Consider the following 24,116-nt stretch of genomic DNA (forward strand, 5'->3'; position numbering starts at 1 on the left):
CATATATAATAATGTTATATTTCTTCAAGATTACTTAAAGTATATATACGTGCATCCACGTTCAAAGACTCCTATGGTGCAATAATTATTGGGTGCACCTCTACGAGTCAAATTGGCGGTTTAAATTCCACTTTGGACGGTTTTGTTTTCGGCAATGAACATAGATATATACGTGAAAATTACTAAAATTTTAAAAAGAAGATAATTTTGAACCTATAATTTCAAAAATCTAGTGGATTCATGTTAAAAAACTAAAGTTAAACACGTCAAAATGTAAATTCTAGATCCACCTATTTACAATAGTGCATCCATCCTCTTGAAATCCTGGATCCGCCTCTGATAGTAAGTGCCAGTTGATGACCGATCTTTAAGATCATGAATCAACAAAAAATAGATTTGAGAAAAACTTTATTTCTTAAAAGGATTTAATCCTTTTCCTCTCAATAACAGATTCGAGAACAAATACACATTTTCGTGATTTGTATCCGAGGGTCATTTAGACAATGAAAAATTGGATTATGAAATTGCGAAACATAATTTTGGAATTGGATCAATACTTTCAATTGAATAAGTATGAATAAAGGATCCATGGATGAAGATAGAAAGTTGATTTCTAATCTAACTAAATCTTCAATTTCTTATTGCAAAATTGCTATTAAACGATGACTTTGGTTTAGTAGAGACATCAGCCTATTGTTTTAGCTCGGTGGAAACAATATTCTTTTCCTTAGGATCCTATTAAATAGAAATAGAGAACAAAATAACTAGAAAGGTTGTTAGAATCCCTCTCTTCTAGAAGGATCATCTACAAAGCTATTCGTTTTATATGTATTAGACCAAAAGCTGACATAGATATTATGGGTAGAATTTTATTTTATTTTTTTCCGAATTTTGTTCACATCTTAGATTTATAAAATGACTCATCTCCATAAAAGAGCCGAATGAAACCAAAGTTTCGTGTTCGGTTTTGAATTAGAGACGTTGACTAGCCTTCCAATTTGGCTATTTTGAGGGGTGTCTTTGATTTTTAAAATTAATCTGAAAACAGAAACAGAGTTTTACCTTGAAAATAGAATGCCTTTACACCTCTGTAATCAGAAAAAGTGAAATAAAAATCTCTGCACTATTTCGTTGCTATCATTCATACTAGTACTAATTATCTTTTTGAGACAATTAACACTATAAACACAATTTTGGAATGTCATGTTTCATTTCTGTGCTAGTATTAAAGTGAAGTTAGTTCTACCCCGTTATTAGGTAAAGTTCGAAACTTGTTAAATTATTTCACAAAGAATTCATTTGATGGTAGAGAATGCCAAAAAAAGTTGTGATGATTAAACATATTGAAACTTAACTCAGAGATCGCAAAATAAAATAAATATTCCTTTTGGACGCAAAAACAGCCTAATAGTGATACTAAATAATTGTGAAGCATTTCATCTTAAAGATTAAACCCACCATGGGATCAATTTAGATCCCATGGTATCATTCATACCCGATTTTGATAAAGTGTTCAAAGAGCAGTTTGTGCAATAAACTCCGCTATTTGCAAAGTAAATAAATTGGATGACATTAAATCTTTTGTATGCAAATTTACATTGCAGTTTATAATATGATAGGTGTAAACTGGCGGGTCGGGTCGGATATGGGACGGGTCGAAAACGAGTAATGAAAAGACGGATAAACTATCCGACCTGACCTATATTTAATACGGATAAAAAATGGGTTAACCGACGGATAATATGGGTAACCATATTATCCATGGCTTCATGAATATGATCACTTTTGGGAGAATTTCTAGTCTCCCAAACTTGAGGAACCCCCAATTTGAGATTTTACAAATGTAAAAATTAAACCTATTAGTTATTCATTTTCTAAATGGATAATATGGTTTTTATCCATATTTGACCCGTTTATAAAAAGTTCATTATCCAACCCATTTTTTAGTGGATAATATGGGTGGTTAACTGTTTTCTTTTAATCGTTTTGCCACCACTAGGTCACGGTTAAAGTTGTCTCCACATGACCTATAGGTCACGGGTTTAAGCCGTGGGATCAACCATTGATCAGGATAGACTGCCTACATCATACCTTTTAGGATGCGGCCCTTTCTCGAACCATGTATGATCGGAGATATTTCTTGAACCGGACTGTTTAGAATTTATAATCTGATAAAGCGTTGAGATATCAACAAATCAAAACATCGTAATCATATTATATATGTAAGCTCATGGGGGCCTGCTTTCACTTTCTTGTTCTAACTTTTGCTTACAAATTATTGCTTGCTTGTGAAAGCCATGCCATCTTTTCTGATTATCCCGACGTTTCGCGTATTGATTGGGTCAAAAACAGTTTTATTTTATTTTAGTATAATAAAAATATAAAAACACTATACTATGGTCAAGTTACATCCATCTATATCTATATTTGTGTAAATTGAAAATGTACGATTCATTATATATACATGAATATTGATAATCACCTAGTTTGACTTATATATATGTTCTATAGGCAATGACGGAGTCATTTTATGCTAGCGGGTGTCAATTAACACCTCTTTGTTAAAAAATTACATTGTTTAGTTAGGTCAATTACCTTTATTTTTTGTTGTATGTCCACTTTTTTATATTTGTACATACCTTAATAAAATTCTAACTCCACCACCATTCGGCTGCGGCGTTCCTTCAATTTCCTTGCCACTGTGCAACCTTGTCTTCTGGTCTTGTTTCAATATGCAAAAAAACACGTATAATCATCAATGTTTCAATATGCAAAAAAACACGTATAATCATCAAATTAGATATAATAAAGTTGGGTTTGACAAAACAAACGAAAAATCGTTTCAAATTCGTTAGCATAGTGTCGTCGTTTCCCACCTTTACGTGATAGTGAAATAACTCTAAAATCGTTTAGTTTACTTATTAATTACTTATAATTCATGGATAGTTTATGCGTGAATTGTTATTGTACATGAAATATAAATTATCCTAAAAGGAGATGTTTTTAAATAGTTTAATTCATGCCTTGCCAATACACGTATAAAATTTTATTATATATTTTATCCCAATAAAATATCATAATCTCTGCATCTAATGCAATACCACCAACTAAATGCAAATTTAATGATGCTGCATTTAATTTTTTTAATTCAATCAATTAAATATTGTATATATTACAACTAAACAATTAGTTCCCCATTAACGGAGCCAAAATTTGATCACGCCCAACTATGCCTTATAAAAAGGACTAAGCGGTCGTTGCAAATATAATCCGGTTTACAAGTCCGGAATCGAATCCTACAGAAAACTAAGGCTTAGCTACAGTTGTTCAATATTGCAAAGAAACACAAGTTCAAATAATTTTCTAGTTATAAAGATTTAATTTTTATTTCTACTAATTAACTAGCAAATATTATAAAGCAGTAGAATTATCAACTAACATGGATGAAATTCTAGACAAGACTAAGGAGGTCTAGAGTTATGATTTTCCCAATTGTCGTAATCTTTTTCGCTACGTTTCCTACAAATTTGCCTAAGTCTTCTCTATGGACCATGAGCACTCTAACTGTCGTAACTCTCTCCCGAGTAATTACCACAATTTACTAGGCATATTCTCCTGAATTACGCTAGTTGGCATTAAGTACAACTCACTCAGATCGCATCAAGGTTTCGTTATCCCTAAACTTACCTTTAAACCTCCGTATTGATCCCTCATATACGTTTAGGAGTGATATTGTTCAACAACTATCTAAATATGCACTCTCTCCCGAGTAATACATACTAAATAGGCACAACTAATTGAGGGCCCTTCAATCAACCACAAGAATAATATAGTTGAACAAATAGAGAAAATACTACGGCAAATCTATATTAACGTAACAAGAAAATCATCCTTCAATAGGTTCCATCAACACCCTAGATTAGAAAGTTAGCTACTCATACTTATAGTAACAATATCCCAAATATTTTGCATAATTAAAATAGAGAGTAAAGATGAAAAGATGTAGAAATAATGATTCTAACTCCAAGGGGTGATTCCACCAGCTCTTCTTGCCTCTAGCTGCCCAAAAACGTGGATGCTGAAAAAAAAACCTCTCAAAGTGGTGTTTTTAGGTCTATTGATATGTGTAGAAGAAACCCTAAACGTGTGGGCCGAATCCTAATCAAACCCGGAACGAATTAAGTCTTCAAAACTCTGATTGGACTTGGCCTCAGGCCTGGCGTCGCCAGCCTAACGCCTGGAATTTGGCTGACCTCACCAGGCTAAAGCCTGGTTCAGCCTGGCCTTAGGCTGGCCTCGCCAGGTCTCTCATTTTCACTGTTCTCGAGCACACTTTCAACGTTTAAGTATACTTTTTGCTCTACTTTCATCTTCAATTCACCTACACATAAAATAGACTCCATTATGCACAAATAAAGTGTAATTTATCATTAAAGTATGTAAAATGCAAGGCACATAATGTACGAAACTATGAAATTATGGCCACACATCAATCATCAACCATACAACAGTCCCGATTACCTGAAGTTGGCTCTTTGCTCCACCTTCCATTCAATTATTCTTTTCAACTGACACTATAATACGAGAGTCGACAAGAGTGGGTTGCTCTAGTGGTGAGCATCCTCCATGTAACGACCCAACCGGTCGTTTTGATTTTTAGAACCTCGTTACCCTAAATAAAACTTCCCGTATGTGCTTTAAATAATTTATGACATGTGGGGATGGTTGGTTCGTGATTTGGAAGTGTTTGGGTTGAAATCGGAATACTTGGTTCCTTAAGTTGGCTTTAAAAGGCCAAGTTTGACTTTGATCAACATTATGAGCAAACAGACTCGGATCAGTATTTTGACAGTTTCAGTAGGTCTGTATCGTGATTTGGGACTTGGGAGTATGCCCAGAATCAAATTCCGAGGTCCCTAGCCCGAGATATAGAATTTTGATGAAAAATTAAAATGTTTAAGTTCAAATAGTGACCGGATGTCTAATTATGTAAAAATGACCCCGGAATAGAATTTTGATGATTCCAACAGCTCCGTATGGTGATTTTGGATTTAGGAGCGTATTCAGAATTTTATTTGGAAGTCCATAGTTAAATTAGGCTTGAAATGGCTAAAAACAAGAATTTAAGTTTGAAAGTTTCACTGAGGAGTTGACTTTTTGATACCTGAGTCAGAATCCAGTTCCGAAAATTTTAATAGCTCCGTTATGTTATTTATGACTTGTGTGTAAAATTTGAGGTAAATCGGAGTTGATTTGATAGGTTTCGACATCGAATGTAGAAGTTGGAAATTTTAAGTTTCATTAAGCTTGAATGAGAGCAAAATTCGTGGTTTTAGCGTCGTTTTATGTGATTTAAGGTTTCAAATAAGTTCGTATGATGTGTTTAGGACCTGTTGGTATATTTGATTGAGGTCCCCAGGGGCTCGGGTGAGCTTCGGATGGTTAACGGATCAAAAGTTGGACTTAAAACAACTGCTGCAATTTTTCCTTTCTGCTTGAAATTCTGGCCCAAAATCGAGCTCCCAAGAATCGAGGATGTGAATTGAGGCTGTGCGAATCGAGGCTGTGAATCGAGGATGCCAATCGAAGCTGCGCGAATCGAGGCTGTGAATATCGAGGCTGTGAATATCGAGGCCGTGAATCGAGGCTGCCTGGGCAGAATTATAAAAGAGGGCATTCGTCCCATTCGCCATTTTTAATAAATTGGAGCTTGAGCAGAGGCGATTTTTGATAGATTTTCAAGGAAAAGACATTGGGATAAGTGATTCTAACTTGTATTTGGTCTATAAACATAAATATATCATTATTTTTACCATTTAATTAGTGTTTTGGCTAGATTCGAGCCAAACAGAGTTGGATAATCGTGGAAAAGGCCTTATAGTGGATTAAATTGGAGCAAGACGAGGTAAGTCTCTTGTCTAATCTTGTGAGGAGAAAATTATCCCATAGGGATTAAATTGAATAATTGTTGCTAATTGCGGGGGCTACGTACGCACGAGATGACGAGAGTCCGTGCGTAGCTACTATTAATGCTAAAGTCCGGGTAGTTTAAGACTCAAAGCATGAATTATTTGTGTGAATTGTATTCTTTATTAATTAAAATATTTGATGTGTATATTGTGAATTGTTATGAAAAGTACAAAAATATGAAATTTTTATATGCTTAATTTTTGTTTAGATTAATTAATTGTTGAAATAAATTGTTATCCTCTCGAATAAATTTTACAATAAATACTCTTATTCCGGAGGTACATAAGAAAATGTCCTCCTTTCTTGTGGATCCGACCGAACACCTCGGCAGGATAGATGCATCTATGGATCGTGTCGCACGTCCCTCGGCAGTGTACACGAAACTCTGGATCGGGCCGTACGACCTCGGCAGAAATTGTGCTTAATAATAATAATAATTACACGATACTTGGACAGTTTATTACAGCTTGTAAAGCTATTTGATAAATTGAAAATTTATTGAAATTGAATTGCAGCTTGTAAAGCTATTTGATAAATTGGATTTTTATTGAAATTGAAGGATCTAATTAATAGATTAGAAATTATTGGAATTGAAGGAATTTAATTACTTCTGCTGGTTCAATAAAATTATTATTAACTCTGTGAATCACGTTGATATAAATATTTTTATTTTCATGATTATTTAATATTATTGACCCATAGTGAGTGTCATAGTCGGCCATCTCGTCTCTACCTCTTCGAGATTAGGCTTGATACTTACTGGATACACGTTGTTTTCGTACTCATACTGCACTTGCTGCATATTTTATTATGCAGGCACATATATGTATAGCGGCCTTGTAGGCGCAGAGGTGTGGTTAATAATTGTAGGGACATAGATGACCTGCATTCTATATTACGATCCGCAGCTAACAGAATCTCCTTCAGAGTTATTATATTTTTCTGTCTAATTTGTATTCTAGACAGATGCTGTATTTTATTTTAAATTCCCTAATAAATGCTCATGCACTTGTGACACCAGATTTTGAGATGATTATGGGTTGCACTATATTGGAAATGTTTTTAAAGATATTAGTACGTATTTTGTAAATGTCATCTTCTGCTATTTAATTGAGGGGAACAACTAGGACTTCAAAAATATTAAAATGATAATTTATTTAGTATTTATTGTTGGCTTGTCTGACAGTGGTGTCCGACGCTATCACGACCTATAGGTGAAATTTGGTCGTGACAATATGGTATCAGAGCACTACGTTCACATAGATCTTATGATTCATGAGCAAGTCTAGTAGAGTCTTGCGGATCGGTACGGAGACGTCTGTACTTATCTTCGAGAGGCTACAGGGTTGTTAGGAATACTTCCCTTTTTGATTCCTCATCGTGCAATTCGATTCCTTTGAGGCTTATGCTTTCATTTCCTTCCTACTCAATCTTATGCGACATGAAGCGCTTGTTATAAATTGGGGATCAAGGAAAATTTTAATGGTACTACAGATGTAGTACATGATGCTTCTCCATGTGTAATTAATTGGGCTATTGTCGTCGCCTTGCGAAATTCTGCTCTGTCATTTCAAATTAAGTATCAGTACTACCTAAGGTTTTGAGATTTGACATTGATCGTTATGATGATTCATGTGTTGTTATCGCACAGTGTTTATGAAATGGTAAAATGCCCGTCTATGTGTCAGGGCAGTAAACGACTTGAAAAAAGATTTTTCTCAGTACATGATTTAGAGGTTCCATGTTTTATTTCCAGCAGAGAAAAAGACAATCGGGCTATGAATGTTCGTGTTTGGGGTTGATAGAGTAACGAAGCCTGATATTTTCGAGCGTGGTAGAGTTCTCAATTTTGATATGGTGTCATCGCCTTGTAAAATACGTTAAGGTTCGCCGTTGTTATGGTTTTCTTCAACTCGCCTTCACGACAGGGTGTTAGGAATTGGTATAGGGGAAGCAGTCGTTAGAGATCGCGGTGTGCAGTGATTTAGGATCGAAGCAGCGTTCCTAGTATTGATGTCTCGAGAAGGATGATTGTCAGAAAGGTTTAAAACTAGTAACGAGCTATTGGTTCAAGTGCTACAGAGATGGATTTTGAGTTAGGGAAACAACTGGGCAGCGATGGATGAGGAAGGACATATGGAAGGTGCCTTGCGGTGGTTAGGTTCCGAAAAGGTGCCAAGTGTAAGAAAACAGAAGTAGAGTAGTTGCTTAAAGGAGATGGTTGACCAAAGTGGGAGAGCGGCAAGGTAGCATACGGGTTCTGTGGTAGGATAGCCACACGCCTTGGGGGGAAAATTGAGTGATTTGGGATTCATGGTGGACAGTGACTAGGTATACGTACATAATTTAGAATATTGGTTGCTATATTGAGGAAGATTGGATACAACAGGAGGGAGTTGCTTGATATGAAGAAGAATACAACATGACTTTGGATTGGAATGTATTGTCGCACCTTTAGTTGACGTCCATGAGGAGTGAACGGACTGGTGCAGCTGGTAATGAGCTTGAACTCAGGATGATGTACTGATTTCGTAGTAATTGCACCCAGTGCAACGATGTTGAAATATTTCGGCATGTAATTTCCATAAGTGGGTTATCTCATGTGAGCAGGTTAGCGGTCGCGTGGTGTTGACGAAGCTTCTGCGAAGAATTTTTCTGGCTACCCAGTAAGAGATTTAATATGTAAATGTGGCTAGTGGCTCGGAGTGTTTATTAAAGGTTAATAGAAGGATTTCGAGAAAATTTGGCGAGTTGCGTGTGCAGGATCATGTCAACGATGAAGAAAGAATCTTGGTGGATTCTAGAATTTTGTAAATTGTAGCTTCACGCTAAGTGAGAGAGCCCCACCGTCTATGATTAGATTGCGTAGTGTCAATTTGTGCAGTTTCTGGTTATCAGTGTATTGGTGGGTCATTGCAACTGAGTAAAGAAAATATCAGTGGTAATTTGAGCAAAGTATTTGGGGAATGTGTGCCATATTTGGCCTTATCAATTCACATTCAGGTTTTTGGAAGACTTAGAGTTTATGCTTCGTGTAGATGTAATGCACAGGAAAGTGAAATAGTCGGATGTTTCCTTGATAAAGTGTCCATGTGCTAGAAGGGCCTTGGAATTGATCATGTTTGGGAACAAGTCAGAGCAAGTGACTCTCAATAACGTTCCTAGTGGATTCAAAAATTTAAGTGTGGTGACTAAGGATCTCGAGTCTATAGTATGGTTGAGCATCGAGCTTTTGCAGCAAATTATGAAACGGGGCTTGGAGTACTCTGCGTTAACTTAAGGTTGTGGTGTAGCATTAGAGAAACGGAAGAAAATAACTTCGGATTCATAAAAGAAGTATCAGAATGGGTGTACCAGTTGAAGATGTAAAAAGTGCGCACAAGAAGGGATATGAGATAATTAGTGGGTTTTGAAATAGAGTGGTCTTGTGAAATAAGGTCACTTGGGATGAGTGCAGATTTGAGTTTGTGATGTAATGAATGGAGCTATTATTATATTCTAAGGCAAGTTGAGAGTAAATTGAGAAAAGATGGATCAGCTAACAATGGTTGAATCGACACGATGGTGTCAATGATCAGTTTCTTCAGCGCATTGAATTATGCATGTGATTTGTGGTGGTACGTGCGAGGCTTGATGGCCGCCGTAATTGGTTTTATTTGGAGGAATTCAAGTATTATGACATGTTATGTTTAGAGGGATCCCAGAAGAGTTATGGTGGTTTAGATCAGTACTTGAGGCCGATATTTTCTACGGATATGGGAATTCAGTCACATGTTGCAATGGTTCTCTTGAAATGAGTTAAGAAGAAGGTTTGTATATGATAAAGTGTTTACCCTATTAGTGGTTCGGGAGTTATGATAGAATTCTTGTAGTCCTGCGCATTGGCGTGGTTAGGTGCACTAAGTAGCATGGGATTCAAAAGTTGAGGATTTAAGATTTCGGTTCGGTGTTGACAAGGATGTCCTGAGCTCGGATGAGTAGGAAAGGTATTTAGATATTTAAAGTAAAATGGTATTGTTTTTGGCATCATCTAAGGTCGATGTCAGGTATACGAGACCTTGTGTATTGATTTGTGGATTCTTGATATGCTTTACAACATTAGTGTAACCGATAGCATGTATGTGCAGACTTGTTACCTGGTGCGAAAGGTCGTGGGAGCGTGTCTCACGGAAAGATTGTGTAAGAGTGACATGTAGTCACTTTATTGAGTGAAGATTGAAACCAAGTATGAAGATTGTGGTAATATTGTTGATTTGAGAATTTATGCTTGGAGGGCGCTCGGTTCATTTGGTTGTGGACTGTGGACGGTTGTTCCGATTATGATGGCTACTCTTGTGTGTTATGGGAAAAAGGGGTATTATGGATCCTTGAAAGGTTATTAGCCTAGTACGGTGCGATCAGAATTGGCTTGAGGTCTGTGGATGGATTTAAATATGAATACGGGCTCTATATCAGGCCGGATGTGTTCATTTCAGCATAAAAGCTCCATATGGAGGAGTATTCGTACGTTAGATGTCGTTTCGTCGTCGGTTATTTCATGTAATATTATATTGTGCCGTGTGAGTTGCGAAACGGCATGATAATTTTCTTATGTGTTGAGGTTCCGCATAGCGATGGTGTTATGTGAGCAGGATAGCTCTCGAGATTCAGATCATATATCGCACCTCAGTTTTGCTTGAGTTTTGTAGCGTATGGCGTTGTCGGTCCTTCCAGGGATGATATGATGCATTGAGCATGCTTGTGTCCGATATTCGGATATTTTGTAGTAATGAGCATTTTAGCTCGGTAAGTATTTTCTTATAGATTCTTTTCGTGCGGATCGGGTGGCACACCGCCACGAGTATGTTGTTTGGATTGGGTTGCATGCCGAAACGGTATCATGTGTGAATCGGGTTGCACGCCGCAACAGTATCATGTGTGGATCGGATTGCACGCCGTAACAGTGTGATGTTGAGTACAATCACCTGTATTCTATTTTGTGTGTTTTGTGTCCCGTTTTCTGAGGAAGGTTCATGACACCTTTTCAGTTGTCTAATTAGTCACGTGGGTTAAGTAATCCTTTTCAGAGTTCGTGTTTCTTATGTATCGCAATCGAGTCCGTAGCTTATTAGCTCATTATGGCGTCATATGAGGCTTTTTGATCGTGTCTGAGGTGGTTTATTGCCTGAGCAACTTATACTTGGTGAGACGAGATTATTGAATTCGGGATCAGTGCGATCGGATTATATGAAGTGTAATAAAGAGCAAATACCATTATTTGGTTATAATGAGGCAATGATTCTTGTCAGAAGGAGAAACTCAATAATTGTTGACTCGGCAGTTGGTTATGAATTTCTACACATTTCTTCCATCGTGGAAGTATTTCAAGAGTTGGAACAGGACTTATATGTATCATGAGGAGTGTTGTGAACATCAGATTCATGGAATTTTAGCTATGGTTATCGGAGGATGTTATTATAGTCATGTGAATGATGTGGTGCATGGTATAAATTCAATTCTAGATGTGAGAATTGGGCTCTAAGGCTTATTTGCCTAAATAAAGCGGAGAATTTTCAGATTGGCTCGAGTTAATGTGCTCAACTGGATGTGGTAGCACGGGTAGGTGCACGAGGTGTTAAACAATGATTTTGGATAACTTCGGAACACTCCTTAGCACGTTCGAGGACGAACGTATATTTAAGTGGGAGAGAATGTAACGACCCAACCGGTCGTTTTGACTTTTAGAACCCCGTTACCCTAAATAAAACTTCCCGTATATGCTTTAAATGATTTGTGACTTGTGGGGATGGTTGGTTCGTGATTTGGAAGTGTTTGGGTTGAAATCGGAACACTTGGTTCCTTAAGTTGGCTTTAAAAGGCCAAGTTTGACTTTGGTCAACATTATGAGCAAACGGATTCGGATCAGTGTTTTGACAATTTTGGTAGGTCCGTATCGTGATTTGGGACTTGGGAGTATGCCCAGAATCAATTTCCGAGGTTCCTAGCCCGAGATATGGAATTTTGATAAAAAATTAAAATGTTTAAGTTCAAATAGTGACCAGATGTCTAATTATGTGAAAACGACCCCGGAATAGAATTTTGATGATTCTAACAGCTCCGTATGGTGATTTTGGATTTAGGAGCGTATTCGGAATTTTATTTGGAAGTCCATAGTTAAATTAGGCTTGAAATGGCTAAAAGCAAGAATTTAAGTTTGAAAGTTTGACCGAGGAGTTGACTTTTTGATACTGGATTCAGAATCCAGTTCCGAAAATTTTCATAGCTCCGTTATGTCATTTATGACTTGTGTGTAAAATTTGAGGTAAATCGGAGTTGATTTGATAGGTTTCAACATCGAATGTAGAAGTTGGAAATTTTAAGTTTCATTAAGCTTGAATAAGAGCAAAATTCGTGGTTTTAGCGTCGTTTTATGTGATTTGAGGTTTCAAATAAGTTCGTATGATGTTTTAGGACCTGTTGATATATTTGGTTGAGGTCGTGAGAGGCTCGGGTGAGCTTCGGATGGTTAACGGATCAAAAGTTGGACTTAAAACAGCTGCTGTAATTTTTCCTTTCTACTGGAAATTCTGGCCCAAAATCGAGGCCCAAAAATCGAGCCCCAAAATCGAGCTCCCAAGAATCGAGGATGTGAATCGAGGCTGTAAATTGAGGCTGTGAATCGAGGCTGTGAATCGAGGCTGTGCGAATCGAGGCTGCGAATCAAGGCTGTGAATCGAGACTGTGAATCGAGGATGTGAATCGAGGTTGTGAATCGAGGATGTGAATCGAGGATGCCAATCAAGGCTGCGCGAATCGAGGATGTGAATCGAGGCTGTGAATATCGAGGTCGTGAATCGAGGCTGCCTGGGCAGAATTATAAAAGAGGGCATTCGTCCCATTCGCGAGTTTTAACAAATTGGAGCTTGAGCAGAGGCGATTTTTAATAGATTTTCAAGGAAAAGACATTGGGGTAAGTGATTCTAACTTGGATTTGGTCTATAAACATAAATATATTATTGTTTTCACCATTTAATTAGTGTTTTGAGATTGAGATTTGAAAATTTTTAGAAATCTCATAGAAATGAATTTTTGAGATTTCGGTATCGATTCGAAGTCGGATTTGAGTGAAACTGGTATGGTTGGACTCGTAATTGAATGGGTTATCGGATTTCATAACTTTTGCTGGATTCCGAGATGTGGGCCCCACGGACGAATTTTTAATTAATTTCGGTATTGTTTATTAAAAATCTAGTATTTTCTTATAGAATTGATTCCTATAATTTTTAGTGATTGTATCAAATTATTTTGGCTAGATTCGAGCCAAACAGAGTTGGATAATTGTGGAAAAGGCCTTATAGTGGATTAAATTGGAGCAAGACGAGGTAAGTCTCTTGTCTAATCTTGTGAGGAGAAAATTACCCCATAGGGATTAAATTGAATAATTGTTGCTAATTGCGGGGGCTACGTACGCACGAGATGACGAGAGTCCGTGCGTAGCTACTATTAATGCTAAAGTCCGGGTAGTTTAAGACTCAAAGCATGAATTACTTGTGTGAATTGTATTCTTTATTAATTAAAATATTTGATGTATATATTGTGAATTGTTATGAAAAGTAAAAAAATATGAAATTTTCATATGCTTAATTTTTGTTTAGATTAATTAATTGTTGAAATAAATTGTTATCCTCTCGAATAAATTTTACAATAAATACTCTTATTCCGAAGGTACATAAGAAAATGTCCTCCTTTCTTGTGGATCGGGCCGAACGCCTCGGCAGGATAAATGCATCTATGGATCGTGTCGCACGTCCCTCGGCAGTATACACGAAACTCTGGATCGGGCCGTACGACCTCGACAGAAATCGTGCTTAATAATAATAATAATAACACAATACTTGGACAGTTTATTACAGCTTGTAAAGCTATTTGATAAATTGAAAATTTATTGAAATTGAAGTGCAGCTTGTAAAGCTATTTGATAAGTTGGATTTTTATTGAAATTGAAGGATCTAATTAATAGATTAGAAATTATTGGAATTGAAGGAATTTAATTATTTCTGCTGGTTCAATAAAATTATTGTTAACTCTGTGAATCATGTTGATATAAATATTTCTATTTTCATGATTATTTAATATTATTGACCCATAGTGAGTGTCATAGTCGGCCATCTCGTCTCTACCTCTTCGAGATTAGGCTTGATACTTACTGGGTACACGTTATTTTCTTACTCATACTGCACTTGCTGCATATTTTATTGTGCAGGTACATATATGTATAGCGGCCTTGTGGGCGTAGAGGTGTGGTTAATAATTGTGGGGACATAGGTGAGCTGCATTCTACATTACGATCCGCAGCTAACAGAGTCTCCTTCAGAGTTATTATATTTTCCTGTCTAATTTGTATTCTAGACAGATGCTGTATTTTATTTTAAATTCACTAGTAAATGCTCATGCACTTGTGACACCGGGTTTTGGGATGATTATGGGTTGCACAATATTGGAAATATTTTAAAAGATATTAGTACGTATTTTGTAAATATCATCTTCTGCTATTTAATTGAGGGGAACAACTAGGACTTTAAAAATATTAAAATGATAATTTATTTAGTATTTATTGCCGGCTTGTCTGTCAGTGGTGTCCGACGCCATCACGACCTATAGGTAAAATTGGGTCGTGACACTCCATTTCCAACCAAGAGCTTGTGAGTTCGAATCACCCCAAGAGCAAGGTGGAGAGTTCTTGGAGGGAGGGAGCCGAGTGTCTATCGGAAGCAACCTCTCTACCCTAGGGTAAGGGTAAGGTCTGCGTACACACTACCCTCCCCAGACCCCACTAGTGAGATTATACTGGGTTGTTGTTGTTGTTGTTTGTACTATAATACGAGAGTCAATGTCAATCAATTACTTGAGTTGAAAATATATCAAAATACTTGTGTATACAATGAAGCTAATTAATTTCTAGATGCATTTATGTATAGTTAACATTGAAATATTTTCCGTAAACAAATATAAAATTTAATGCATGTAGCTGAGCAGAACTTCAATGTGACGGGCATCATCAGTCATCATCTTTACATACTGTACTGATTTCAATTGCAGAGTGGGTACTAAGGGGCGGTTTGTTTCTATTTTGAGGGATTGGAGTTTTATGTACCTTATTTTTATTTTATTTTTCTTCCTTTACTTAATTTTTTTTTTAATAAAAAAATTCGGATGTCCCTGAGGTACTTTAAATTTATTTATTTTCAGATTCCTTTTGTCTTCCTATAGGTTTTACGTGATACTGTATAGTTTCTCCTTAATTCAGCGTTAAATAATTTGTTTTCTGAAAGTAAAATTCTTAGGACGCAAATAGATTTTACTTTTTTGAACGAGAATGACAATTATCTATATCTATATACTACGATATTAAAAGCACGAAATTCCTTAGTGAAACATCGCTCGTCTTTTTTACTCTTTTAAAATATAATTTATATTCGACAAATTAGGCATTTGATTATTTTCCTAATATTTATGACTTTAAAGTCAACTAAAATATTGCATATTTAATTATTTCTTTATTTGAACTAATGCAGGAAGTCCTAATATTATGGATTTTGAAATTAATTAGTATTTTAACCTATAGAACTATAAGGAAAAAACATAAAGTCTAAGGTGTGAAATTTTTGGTAACATATATTTCTTGAGGCGTGGATTCCAAACGGCAAAGTACTCCTACATGTGAGCAAAGGTCTTAAAATAATTAAAGGGAAATTTTCATAACTGCAACTTTTATAAGAGTATATTCCATTATCTACAACTATTATTGGATTTACGTTTTGTACGATTTCATTTTATATAGCTAATGAGGGTCCAATTTATTAAGTCACCCAATAAATATGGTAGAATCTCTATAATTAAGGAAATCAACTAGCAATCAAATATTATCACATCAATGCAAATCTAAATTATCTCCATTCTCTTAAGAATATTTCATTGTTTGTCTATTGATACAACTCGCATTTATGATTCATCATGATTTATCATATCATAAGAAATATTTAATCCAAGTATTATTTGAACCTTAGTTGTAAGGAAAAACAAACATTAACAAGAATTTTTAATTGTAAGGAAAATCATCCATGTTAGTACACGGACATTGATAAGTTGTAGATACATTAACCGATATATATATATATATATATATATATATATATATATATATATATATATATATATATATATAGTATATCACTATAAGGGAAAATATACATTTAAGTACATGAATTTTAATTTGTTGCAAGCGTATATTAACTTACTTATATATTAGTATCTATTATATATAATGTAAATCTATGTAGTTGTATACGGTCGAAACCTATTATTCAGTCGTATGGACTGGTCGAGATAATAATATTTCGATCGAAAGGTATCTCCGTAAGGTCAGGTCGAGGTTCGAAGTACGGGTGTCATGATTCGAGCTCCAAGACCGATCAAGGATCAGCTCGGTATCATTATCGGGCCCATAACCAAATCGAACCACGAGGCAATGCGAAGGTTGTCAGAGATGCACAGACCGACCGACGCCCACCCCGAATATCAAGACTCCGAGTCAGGATCGAGCTCAAGTCAAGGCCGATGGCTCGATCCAATATCGAGTTCGAGTCAGTATCGAGCTCACAGACAAGGGGCGGTGCAACCGCACTAAGGGAGAAAATTCTGTTAGGAATTAGGGAAAAGATAATTCATCATGGGCTCTCCACTATATATTTTATTGTATATAAATTAGGATCCCTCTACTATAAAAGGAAAATTATTGTAAGCATAAGCGACATTCACACATTGTAACAAAAGACTACTTCTCCTATTGAAAGATAAAGTCCTTGAGTTTGTTTTACTTTGTCATTCTCATTCTTCTTGCTCACTAATTTATCTCCCGTTTCTATAGACAAGAATCTACATATTTCTATTTCTCTATACGATTTATGTCAAGCTATATCATATTTATAAATTTAACTCTATCTGATTTTCCGGTTAAACAGTTTGGCGCCCACCATGGGGCTAAGGATAACAGTGGTTGTTTGATACAAATCTACAACACACACCAGTTTACGACCGCATATTGATGGCTTTACCTATCGACAATGAAGCTGGCCTTCAAGATGAAACCAACAACTTGATACCCAGGGCCGGAAGGCCACTTAACGATGTCACTGAAGCTCGAGTCGAAGTACCTGAAATTCGAGCCGAAGTACCGCTAGATGTCAATTCACAGGTGGCTCTTGAGGCAAGCCAACGTTCCGAACCGGAAAAAAAAGCATTCATGGCGGTACTCGATCTGTAGCTCGAAACACTCATAATGTGGAGGCTATCAGAATCAGCTTGCGTATGATCTTTGAAATATTACAGGCCCAACAAGTAGCAATAGCTCAGCTGCAGAGCCAAACCCAGCTACCAAGCAGGCCAGAGCCCAGTCAACCTCGAGAAATTGTCCACAGAACGGAGCTAGCTATAGTAAGGTCAAACGAGCAAGAATCAGGGACTACTCCCGAAATTGCTAAAATACTTGAGTAGTTCACAAAGCGAATCGAAGCCAGCAATAAAAAAGTAGAAACATGTCATTCCAGGGTCGATCAGATCCCGGGGGCTCCACCAATGATAAAATGGCTGGATTCCAACGACCGATCCCAACGAACACGTTACTTTTTACACATGTGCCATCAAAGGCAACGATCTAGAGGATGATGAAATCGAATCCGTTTTGTTAAAAATATTCTGAGAGACCCTCTCGAAAGGGGCGATGATTTGGTATCACAACCTGCCAACAAATTCCATAGACTCATTTTCCATGTTGGCAGATTCTTTTGTGAAGGCACACGCCGGTGCCATAAAATTTGCATCAAGAAAATCGGAACATTTTAAAGTAAATCAAAGGGATAACGAAATGCTGAGGGAGTTCGTGTCCCGATTTCAAATGGAACGCATGGGATTTTCACCGGTCATGGATGATTGGGCCGTCCAAGCTTTCACCTAAGGTTGAACGAGCAAAGTTCGATTGCATCACGCCGGCTAAAGCAAAATTTGATCGAGTATCCGGCAATAACTTGGGCATATGTACACAATCGATACGAGTCAAAAATCAGGGTCGAAGACCACTAATTAGGAGCTCCTCCCAGATCCATGCATCAAAGCAGGTCGGCTATTAAAAACCAAAGGGACGTCGACAGAGAGTAGAGGTCAAACAGAGACCGATATCAACCATATACCGTCGATCGAATGAACAATGGTTCAGCACGCAATGCCGCTCGGAACCATCGAAGAAGTGATCGAGGACAGAATTCTCGGGGACTTATGAGCAAGAGTGGCTTCGACAAACATTCTGATCCTATAGAGGCACCTCGGCTATCGGAGTACAATTTCAGCGTCGATGCATCGGGCATTATATCGGCGATCAGAAGAATCAAAGATACTAGGTGGACCAGACCCATGCAAACTGACCCTTCTCAAAGGAACCCAAACTCGGTGTGCAAATATCATTGTACGCATGGCCACAGAACCGAGGATTGCAGACTATTAAGAGAAGAGGTAGCCTGTCTGTTCAATGAGGGTCACCTTCGAGAGTTCCTCAGTGACCGAGCCAAGAATCAATTCAGAGAAAGGGATAGAAACAGAAAAGATAAACAAGAGGAAAACATAGCATTCATATGATCATCAGTGGGGTCGACACTCCACAAGGAACCATACTCAAACGCGGCAAGGTACCGGCCATAGGGGAAAAACGAACTCGAGGTTATGTACCCGATGGCACTTTATCATTCGAAATTGAAGAAGCGGAAGGCATTTCTCAGCCTCACAATGACGCTCTGGTAATTTCTATCCTATTAAATAAAGTTCAAGTTAAGCGTGTTCTAGTAGATCCAGGTAGCTTTGCGAATATCATCCGATCTTGGGTAGTGGAGCAGTTCGGTTTGCAGAATCAAGTCGTGCCAGCAGCTCGGGTATTAAACGGCTTCAATATGGCCAGTGAAAGACTAAAAGGGAAATTATTCTACTCGTGAATGTGGCTGGAACTATCCAAAATACCAAGTTTCACGTAATCGAAGGCGACATGAGGTACAATGCCCTACTCGGAAGACCTTGGATCCACAATATGAGGGCAGTGTCTTCGACCCTCCACCAAGTGATGAAATTCCCTACGTAGGACGACGTGAAAATAGTATACGGGGAGCAACATGCTGCAAAGGAAATGTTTGCGGTCGATGAGGTAACACCGATATCGACCTTATCGGCTTAGAAAGGTCGAGAAACCAAATAGCAATCACAACCAGCAGTGTAACGACCCGGCCGGTCATTTTGAGTATTACAACCCCGTTTCCCTATTTTCTTCTCAAATCGTACTTTACAGTTGTTGTGTGAATTGCTGGGGTAATTGGTTCGGGTCCTGTGAGGTTTTGGAAGGAATTGGAACACTTAGTTCCAAGGTTTAAATCTTAAGTTAAAATAGTGACCAGATGCGGACTTATATGTAAACGACCTCGGATTCGAATTTTGATGATTCCAATAGCTCCGTATGGTGATTTTGGACTTAGAAGCGTATCCGGATAATTATTTGGAGGTCCGTAGTGGAATTTGGCTTGAATTGCCGAAAGTTAAATTTTTGGGAAGTTTGACCGGGGGTAGACTTTTTGATATCGGGGTCGGAATCCGATGATGGAAATTGGAATAGGTCTGTAATGTGAAATGTGACTTGTGTGAAAAACTTTAGGTCAATCAGACGTGATTTGATGTGTTTCGGCGCAAGTTATAGAATTTGATATTTCAAAGTTAATGATTTCGAATTGAGGTGTAATTTGTCGTTTTGATGTTGTTAGGTGTGATTTGAGGCATCGAGTAGGTCTGTGTTATGTTAGGGGGCTCGGGTGAGATTCAGATGGTTAACGGATCAAATTTGGACATAAGGAAATGCTGGAATTGCTACCTACTGGTGTGATCGCACCTGCGAAGATTTTGATCGCAGGTGCAAAACCGCATGTGCGCGAGATCAGTCGCAGAACTGGCCAAGTGTGGAACTGGGCAGTGCTCGCAGGTGCGAGGAATTTGCCGCATCTGCGAGGCCGCATCTGCGAAGGTGTTGGCGCGGATGCAGACTGGGGCTGGCGTGAGGCGACCGCAGGTGCGAAGGGGAATGCACATCTGCGTGCCCACAAATATGAGAAAAGGGTCACAAATGCGACTGTTTGGAAGGCTGGTTGTTTCCACAGGCGCGCATCTTTGTCCACAAATGCGGATGCGCATGTGCGAGCCCAGGTACTGCAGGTGCGGAAATGCTGGTGCAGTGTTTAAAATGAGGGTTCTGAGATTTTTTCCCATTTTCAGATTTTGGAGCTCGGGTTGGGCGATTTTGGAGAGGAAATCTTCCACACAACTTGGGGTAAGTGTTCTTAACTCCCTTGTGATTATATTCCATGAATTAATCTTCATTTTTGGTGTAAGATTATTGAATCTTCAAGAGAAATAGAAGAAAATTTCTATAATGTCACAAAACGAATTTTTCAAGTTTGAATACCGATTTGGAGTCGGATTTGAGTGAAATTAGTATGGTTGAACTTGTAATTGGATGGGTTGTCATATTTTGTGAGTTTCATAGGATTTTGTGATTTTTGGGGCGCAATTTCGGATTTTTGGAAAATATTAGTATTTTGACATGGAATTAATTCCTATAATGTTTGTGGGCTGAATCAAATTAATTGTTACTAGATTCGAGCCGTTTGGAAGTTGATACGTGCATAATGGAATTTTTGGAGCATTGTTTAGCTTGCTCGACATTGAATTTGACTTGTTCGAGGTAAGTAACTCTTCTAATCTTGGAGTTGAGAGTATGAACCCAGAATATATGTATTTCGTGAATTGTTGGGAGGTGACGCACATGCTAAGTGACGGGCGTGTGGGAGTGCACTATAGAAATTGTGACATAATTGTTTATGTGGAATTTTGTAGTTAAATAATCTTCGCATTTCCATGCATTTTAGAAGTTAAAGAAATTGAGCTGAAAAGCATATTAAAAATCATGTTGAGGCTATGTGCCAGTATTATTGGGACCCACAGATGCCATATTGCTGTGAATTATTTGTTTAAATTGAAAATTCATACTCAGTCATATTCATTTCATTGCATATCATATCTCAGTCTCTGTTGTTATTTATTGATGCATCGTATCATTATTTTTTCGGGCTATTCTCATGACATTGTGAGCCCATGAGAGAGAGACTCGAGAGATTGATGACTGAGGGAGGCCGAGGGCCTGATTATGAGGATAATTTTGGGATCAGGCTGCACGCCGCAACAGGCCATGTTGGCTTTATATATATTTTTACTATTATATGAATCGAGATTTCTCGTCTGCAGTAGGCCTTATTGTCTTATTATGGCACGTGAGTTGTCCGTGCGGATTCTAATATGGTATTATAGCACGTGAGTTGTCCGTGCGGATTCTAATATGATATTATAGCACTGAGTTGTCTGTGCAGATTATAGCGCTTGGGCTGTAGGATCCCCTTCGGAGTCTGTACACACCCCCAGTGAGCGCAGGTACCTACTGAGTGCGAGTGCCGAGTGACTGGGAGGCAAGAGTGATTGTGAGGTATGCCCGAGTGGCAAGACTTATTATGAGGTATGCCCGAGTGGCACGAGTGACTGTGAGGTTTGCCCGAGGGGCTATAGGGCTGTTTATGGTTTTATCACCGAGTTCCATCGCATTGACATGCACACATGACATACAGACATAGAGATGTATTTTTCCTCATGCTGTACAACGTCACATCATTCATGATTTCTCATACATTTTGACAGATGGGCATAGTGATGCATTTTTTTTACACGGGTTATCCGAAAGGAAAATGAAACATATTATTTATTATTGAAAAGATTTTTGGAGAAATTTTATTGTTTTCAAACTATTCATATTATTGGCAACTTCAACAAACGATTTGGGTTTTCACTGATGTATTTGAAAGAAAGAACTACTATTTTTGAAATCATTATTTGGATGAGTATTTTATCTTACTTCTGGTATTATTTGCTTTATGTTGTTATGGATTGTTGTGGACTATTGGTTTTGGACCCGACCTTGGTGGAAGCTCGTCACTACTTTCAACCTTTGACTAGGTTTGTTACTTACTCAGTACATGGGGTCGGTTGTACTAATACTACACTTCGGCACATTGCGTGAAAATGTTGGCTATTGTTGTTGTTGTGCTCGATAGTTGCGGGATTTGAAGATGTACATGTGTTCCTGTTGTAGCTGCCTCTTGTTCAGGGTAGCCTTAGATTTATAAAAGCTATGTTTATGTATTATTCAAACAGACTATGTATTTATTTCATTTCCGCTTTGTATACTCTATTCTTAGAAGCTCATGATTTGTACTACCAGTTCTTGGGGATTGTATAAGATCAAGATCTTTATTCACTTAAATTGCTTTAATAATTATTATTGAAATTTATTAGTTGGAAATTGGCTTACCTAACGGGGTGGGTTAGGTGCCATCACGACTAGTTGGATTTTGGTTTGTTACAAGGTGGTATCAGAGCTCTAGGTTCATAAGTTCTACAAGTCATGAGCAAGTGTCTAGTAGAGTCTTGTGGATCGGTATGATGACGTCCATACTTATCTTCGAGAGGCTATAGGGCATTTAGGATATATACTGCCCATATTTCTTTCCTTATCGTGCAAGATTTATTCAGCTTGAGACATAAACTCTTTGAATTACTTCCACGTATTCGTATGCGCACATGAGTGCTTAGTATCAGCTGTGCATCGCCGGCTTGTGATTCCATGAACAAAATTCGAGATGAGTATTCTATGTTTTGGTGATGGGACACGTCCTGCCATGGCCATGTCTCGCCACGTCCGACGTCGGGCCATGGCCACGTACGACATCGCCCTACCATGTCCTATCATGTCCTGCGCTATGCCATGGCCATGTCCTGGCACATCCGACGTCATGCCATGGCCACGTCCTTCCATGTCCTGCGTCCTGCCATAGCCATGCCATGCCACGTCCGACGTCGTTCCATGACCACGCCCTACCATGTCCTGTGTCCTGCCATGGCCATGTCCTGCCACGTCCGACGTCCTGCCATGGCCACGTCTTGCCATGTCCTGCGTCCTGCCATGTCCTGCGTCCTGCCATGTCCTGCATCCTACCATGGCCATGTCCTTTGATGTTTGGCATATTTCGATATGTGTTGATGTTACTTTACCCATGTTTTAACAACTTCTTGATGTTATTTAATCTTTAAAACTCCCAACATGGTGTAATTATTGGTTTGATGACTAATTAAGTTATGTGTGATGATTTAAGGTGTTCGGAGTGCAAAATATGAAGAAAAGGTGGTTTAGCCAGAGGAAGAAGGGTTGGATGCGTCGCATCCAACCTAGGAAAACATCATCCTGCATGCAACCTTAGCAGTGAAGTTGGGCCATAGCGTTCGCCATCGCGTGCGAAATTGGGAAGTAGAAGAGAAGGCTGGATGCGTCGCGTCTACCCTCACATGCAAAGTTAAGAAATGGAGGACGAGGTGGATGCGTCGCATCCGCCTTAGCATCAACCCCTGAAGCCGATTTGGACTAGAGTTAGGAGAACTCTAGATTACAACTTTTGGACGCAATATATAAGCTTTAAAACGCCTCTTGTAGAGGAGAGACGGGGAAAGAGAAGAAAAAAGGCTATAACCAAGTTCAAAGACCACGGAATTCGTCTGGAGTTTTATCCTTTCTTTCTTTTATTGATTTTTATGCAATCTTATGAAATTTGGGATGATTGCCTGAATATGAGTGGCTAAGAACCCTATTATTCTAGGGTCATGGGTATACATGAATGTTGATGTTTGAAGTTTAATTTGACGACGTTGGGTTTATCATATTGGGTTGTTTATTTAATTCTGTTTCTAATTATTTTGCTGAGTAATTAACAGTGAAATACTATCTACGAATCTAGAGTTGAACTCGAAAGTGGGAACCCTAGATGGCATATAGAAGTAAATAGAGTAAGTTTTCAAAACCCGGGCATCGGGGAAAGGATTCGCGATTAGGATAGACATATACCTAATTGCCTTACTCGGTTAAAATATAGGAATTGTAAATGAGTTCTTGTTAAACTTAATTCCATAGACATATAGGTATTAAGTTA

The sequence above is a fragment of the Nicotiana tabacum genome, chromosome 24 (genome assembly GCF_000715075.1).
Source record: "Nicotiana tabacum cultivar K326 chromosome 24, ASM71507v2, whole genome shotgun sequence".
NCBI lineage: Eukaryota > Viridiplantae > Streptophyta > Magnoliopsida > Solanales > Solanaceae > Nicotiana > Nicotiana tabacum.